Source organism: Vulpes lagopus, unplaced genomic scaffold (genome assembly GCF_018345385.1).
Source record: "Vulpes lagopus strain Blue_001 unplaced genomic scaffold, ASM1834538v1 ctg662, whole genome shotgun sequence".
Taxonomy (NCBI): Eukaryota; Metazoa; Chordata; class Mammalia; order Carnivora; family Canidae; genus Vulpes; species Vulpes lagopus.
In genome coordinates this window covers 8,046-13,381 of record NW_024570987.1, presented here as the reverse complement: position 1 = coordinate 13,381, position 5,336 = coordinate 8,046, and the positions used below count along the sequence as shown (strand labels likewise).

The 5,336-nt window shown below is 74.8% G+C and overlaps 1 pseudogene; it reads left to right on the top strand.

Annotated features, from left to right (window-relative positions):
- Positions 1 to 4,867: 4,867 nt before the first annotated feature.
- LOC121483939 lies at positions 4,868 to 4,987 on the top strand (annotated as a pseudogene).
- Positions 4,988 to 5,336: the final 349 nt, after the last annotated feature.

Here is a 5,336-nt window from a genome sequence, read left to right as displayed (position 1 = left end):
CCTGCCTGCGGGCCCTCCTCGCCCCGCCCCAATCCCCGCCCCCAGGCCCGCCCCAGCCCTAGCAAGTTCCTGGCACGCCCCAGCGCCACCAAGCCACAGGCCACCCGCAACCCGCCCCCCACCTTCGCCGGGCCCGCCAGCACCTTCATCACGAAGGAACATGACCCTCCCTCCCCCCCGGACCACCGTCCATTCGGCCCTCAGCACGACGTCCACGCTCCGCTGGCCCAGGACAACCAGATGGCCGTCCGCCGGGGCTTCAGGCCCCGTTGGCACCGGGCTGCGCGCTCCGTGGCCCGCAACAGCCAAGGCCACAGCGGACGCGGGGGTCGGCCGGCACCCCCATGCCGAAAAAGGGCCGCGCGGAACACAGCAAGAGCCACAAGTGAGACTCGCTTCGCGGCCTGGGCGGTGGGCGCCGCGCACGCACACAGGCACACGGCCCCGCGGCGGTTCGGCTGATGGGCAGGAATGGGGGCCAGAACGGCATCCCTGACACCGTGGCTGCAGGCCCGCGGCTGCCGGGCTCCTAAGGCAGCTCCAGGGCTGCGCCCCTTCGGACGGGGGTGGGCTGCCTTCGCCCCACAGGCATTGTGGGCCAGCTCGAGTGCCCGTGTCCCTCCGTCTGTGTGCTGTGTGTGTGTCTGTCTGTCTGTCTTCTGTCTGTGGGCCACCTGTGTTCTGTGTCGCCCTGCCTGTTCAGAGGATGGGGTCGGCGGCGCGGGCGGCCCCGGCTTGGCTTTGAGCCAGGGCTGCCTGAAGAACGGAGAGGCCAGGGGTCGTCCGGAGCCGGGGCCGGCGCCGGCCCGCGGCACCCCCCCAGCCAGTGAGCGGTCGTGGGGGGGCGGCTGTTGCCTCCGGGGAGGCGAGCAAGGCGGCGACGCGCCCGCCAGGCCGGGGAGGGGGAGCGCGCCCGGGCTCCGGCGACAGCCCCGCCCCGGGGGTGGGGGGGAGGCTTTCGGGGCCCCCCACCCCCCCCGCCCGGGCCCCGGGGGCCCAGGCGCCCTCCGCCCCCCCCGGGCGCGGCGCGGGGGAGGCTGGGTCAGTCAATCAATCAGTGGGCCCGGCAGGCGAGCTTTGCAGGCGGGGGCGGGGGTTCGGGCGGGGGGGGGGAGGGGGGAGGAGCGGCGGGCCCCTGGCCCGGAGAGGCGCAGAGCAGGCTTTTGGGGCGCCCGCGGCACCCCGGGGGAAGTCTACGGCCTCCCCCCCCTGAACGCCCCCGATCTGTCTGATTGGGAAAAGGCTAGCGGGTCGGGCCGGGGGGTTTAGTATTGGTGGGAGACCGCCTGGGAAAATTTTTTAGGGGGAGGGGGTTTTTTTTCCCTGGGCCTTTTGCCCCCTTCCCCTGTTTTTCCTTGGCCGCCAACCCCCCCCTCGCCAAAACCGCGGCGGGGGGGCCCGGGGGCCCGGCGGCGGGGGGCGGCGGGGGCCCCCCCCTCCGGGCGCCCCGGGGGTGGCCCCCGCCCCGCCGGGAAAGCCCCGAGGGTCCCGCGGAGCCCCGAGCCCCGGCCCCGCTCCCAAGGGGCAGGAGGCCACAACATGCACCCCCCTCTTCCTCTCAACCCCTTTCCCACCTCGCAGCCTTCAAGCACGCCCCCCCTTTCCCTTGCGGGCCCGCGTCCCGGGGGCGGGGGGGGGCCCAAAAGGGGGGCCAACGGGGGGGACGGGGGGGAAAGCAGGAACCTCGGGGGGGGGGGGGGCGGGGGGGGGGCCCGGGCGGGGGGGGGGGCGGGGGCCCGGACCCCTCCCGGGGGGGGTTTGGGGGCCCCTCCAGGGGGGCGGGGGGCCGGGGCCCGGGGGGGGGGGCCCGGGGGGGGCCGGGGCCCGGGGCGGGGCCGGGCCCGGGGGCCGGGGGGGGGCCTCCCGGGCCCCTCGCCCCGCCCCAATCCCCCCCCCCGGGCCCCGCCCCCACCCCCCAAACCCTTTCCCCTGGAACCCCCCCAGCCCCCAAGCCCCCAAGGCCACCCGAAACCCCGCCCCCCCCTTCCCCCCGGGGCCCGCCTGCCCCTTTCCCCACCGAAGGGGTCTGCCCTCCCTCCCCCGCGGACCCGTCCCTTGGGCCCCTCAGCCAGGGACTTTCCCCTCGGGGGCCCCGGACCCCCAAAAGGGGCCCGACCGCCGGGGCCTCAGGCCCGTTGGCCCCGGGGCCCTCCCGCCCCTTCCGGGGCCCCCAACACCCAAGGCCACAGCGACGGGGGGGCGGGCCGGCACCTTTGCGAAAAGGGCCGCGCGGAACACAGCAAGGGGACACAAAGAGGGGACCCCCCGCTCCGGGCCTGGGCGTGGGCGCCGCGCACGCACAAGGCACACGGCCCCGCGGCGGTTCGGCTGATGGGCAGGAATGGGGGCAGAACCGGCATCCCTGACACCTTGGGTTGCAGGGCACGCGGCTGCAGGCTCCTAAGCAGCTCCTGAGCCTGCGCACCTCGGCGGGGGTGGCTGCTCGCCCCCACAGGCCTTGTGGCCCGCTCCGAGTGCCAGTGTTCCTCCGTTGTGTGTGTGTGTGTGTGTGTCTGTCTGTCTGTCTGTCGTGGGCACCTGTGTCTGTGTCCCTGCCTGTTCCGAGGATGGGAGTCCGCGCGGCGCGGGCGGCCCCGGCTTGGCTTTGAGCCAGGCGGCTGAAGAACAGAAAGAGGCCAGGGGTCGTCCGGAAGCCGGCCGGCGCCGGCCCCCCCCCCACCGGACCCCCCCAGCCATGTGAGCGGTCAGAATGTGGGGGGCGGCGCTGCCATCCGGGGAGCCGAGCGCGGCGACGCGCACCGCCCAGGCGGGGACGGGGAGCGCGCCCGGGCTCCGGCGACAGCCTCCGCTCCGGGGTGAGGAGGGTCTTGGCCCACCCCCCTGCCCGGCCCGGGGGCAGGCGCCCTCCGCCTACCCCCGGGGCCGACGGGCGGGAGGTGGGTCATGTCTGTCAATCAGTCGGGCCGGGCAGTGGAGGGCATGCAGGCGGGCAGGGCGATCGGGCGGGAGGAGGGCAGAGGAGCGGCGGGCGCCTGCCCGGAAGAAGGCGCAGAGCAGGCTCTTGGGGCGCAGCGGCAAGCCGGGAATCTACGGCCATACCACCGAACGCGCCCGATCTGTTGATTCTCGTAAGCTAAGCAGGGTCGGGCCTGGTTAGTACTGGATGGGAGAGCCTGGGAATACCGGGGCTGTAGGCTTTTTTTCCTCGGCCTTTTGCCTGCCTTCCTGTCCGTCCTTGGCCCGCCAACGCCCCCTCGACCAACGGCGGCGGCGGCGGCGGGCTGGCCGGCGGCGGCGGCGGCGGCGGCGGCGGCGCCCCCCTCCGGGCGACCCGTGGAATGGCCCCGCCCCGCCGGGAGCACCGCCCAGGGTGCCGCGGAGCTCACCGAGCGCGCCCGCTGCACGGCAGGAGGCCACACACATGCACCCCTCCTCTTCCTCTCAAGCCCTTTCCACCTCGCAGACCTTCAAGCACGCCCACCACGTCCTAGCGGGCGCGGTCCCAGGGGGCGGAGGGGGCCCGAAGGGCCGACGGAGGGGACGGTACGGGGGCGCAGCCAGGAACCTCGGGGCCCGGGCGGGGAGGGCACGCGGTCGCTGGGGGTAGCCGGGTGGGGGCCGGAATCCCGGTCTCTGCAGGCTTGCGAAGCCACTCAGGGGGGCCGGGGGCGGGGCTTTTTGGGGGCCCAGGCGGGCCGGGGCCGGTGGGGGCCGGTGCCGCGGCCCTGCTCTGCGGGCCCTCCTCGCCCCGCCCTCAATCCCGCCCCCAGGCCCGCCCCCAGCCCCTAGCATTTCCCTGGGCACCCGCCCCCCAGCCACCAAGCCACCGGCCACCCGCAAACCGCCCACACTTCCGCCCGGGCCCGCTGCACTTCTCACCGAAGGACATGCCTCCCTCCCCCGCGGACCACCGCTCCCTTCGGCCCTACCACGACGTCCACGCTAAGGGGCCCTGGACACCAGATGGCCCGACCGCCGGGGCCTCAGGCCCCGTTGGCACCCGGGCCTGCGCGTCGTTGGCCCCGCAACAGCCATGGCCACAGCGACGCTTGGGGGGGCGGCGGCACCTTTGCGAAAAAGGGCCGCGCGGAACTCAGCAAGAGACAAAGAGAGACTCGCCCGCGCCTGGGCGTGGGAGCCGCGCAAGCACACAGGCACACGCGCCCGCGGCGGTTCGGCTGATGGGCGGAATGGGGGAAGAACGGTTCCCTGACACCGTGGTGCAGGGCCGCGGTCTGCCAGGGCTCCTAAGGCAGCTCAGGGCCTGCCGCCCCTCGGCGGGGTGGATTGCCTCGCCCCCCAGGCCTTGTGGCCCAGCTAAGAGTGCCCGTGTCCCCTCGTCTGGTCTGTGTGTGTGTGAGTGTGTGTTATCTGTCTGTCTCACGTCTGTCGTGGGCACCTGTGTCTGGGTCCATGCCTGTCCGAGGATGGGAGTCCGGCGGCGCGGGCGGCCCCGGCTTGGCTTTGGGAGCCAGGCGGCTGACTGAAGACAGGGATGGAGGCCAGGGGTCGTCCGGAGCCGGCGGACGCCGGCCAGCGGAACCCCCCCCCAGCAGTGAGCGGTCAGATGTGGGGGCGGCGTGCCATCCGGGGAGGCCGAGCGGCGGCGACGCGCCCGCCTGGCGGGGACGGTGAGCTGCGCCAGGGCTCCGGCGGCCTGCCTCCGCTCCGGGGTGCGGGAGGCGTCTTGGCCCCCACCCTCCCCGCCCGGCCGGGCAGGCGCCCTCGCCCCACCCCGGGCGCTGGCGCGGAGAGGCTGGGGTCAGACAATCAATCATCGGGCCCCGGCAGGTCGTGCCTGCAGGCGGGCATGCGCGGATGGGCGGGAGGAGGGCTGAGGAGCGGCGGGGCGCCTTGGCCGGAGAGGCGCAGAGCAGGCTCTTGGGGCGCCCAGCGGCAGCGCGACGTCTACGGCCATTACCACCCTGAACGCGCCCGATCTCGTCTGAGACTCGGAAGCTAAGCAGGGTCGGGCCTGGTTAGTACTTGGTGGGAGACAGCCCTGGGAATACGGGTGCTGTGGCTTTTTTTCCTCGGCCCCTTTTGCCTGGCCTTCTGTCTGTCCCTTTTGGCCGCCAACACGCCCCCCTCGACCAACGCGGCGGCGGCGCGGCGGCGGCGGCGGCGCTGCGCGGCGCCCACCCCTCCGGGCGACCCGTTTGGCATGGCCCCGCACCGCCGGCGAGCACCGCTGGTGCCTGCGGGAGCACCGAGCGCGCCCGCTGCACGCAGGGAGGCCACACACATGGCCACCACCTCTCTTCCTCTCAAGCCCTTCCACCCTGCAGCCCTTTCAAGCCACGCCCACCCACGTCCTAGCGGGCCGCGCGTCCCAGGGGGCGGAGGGGGCACGAAGGGGGCCGGAACGGAGGGGA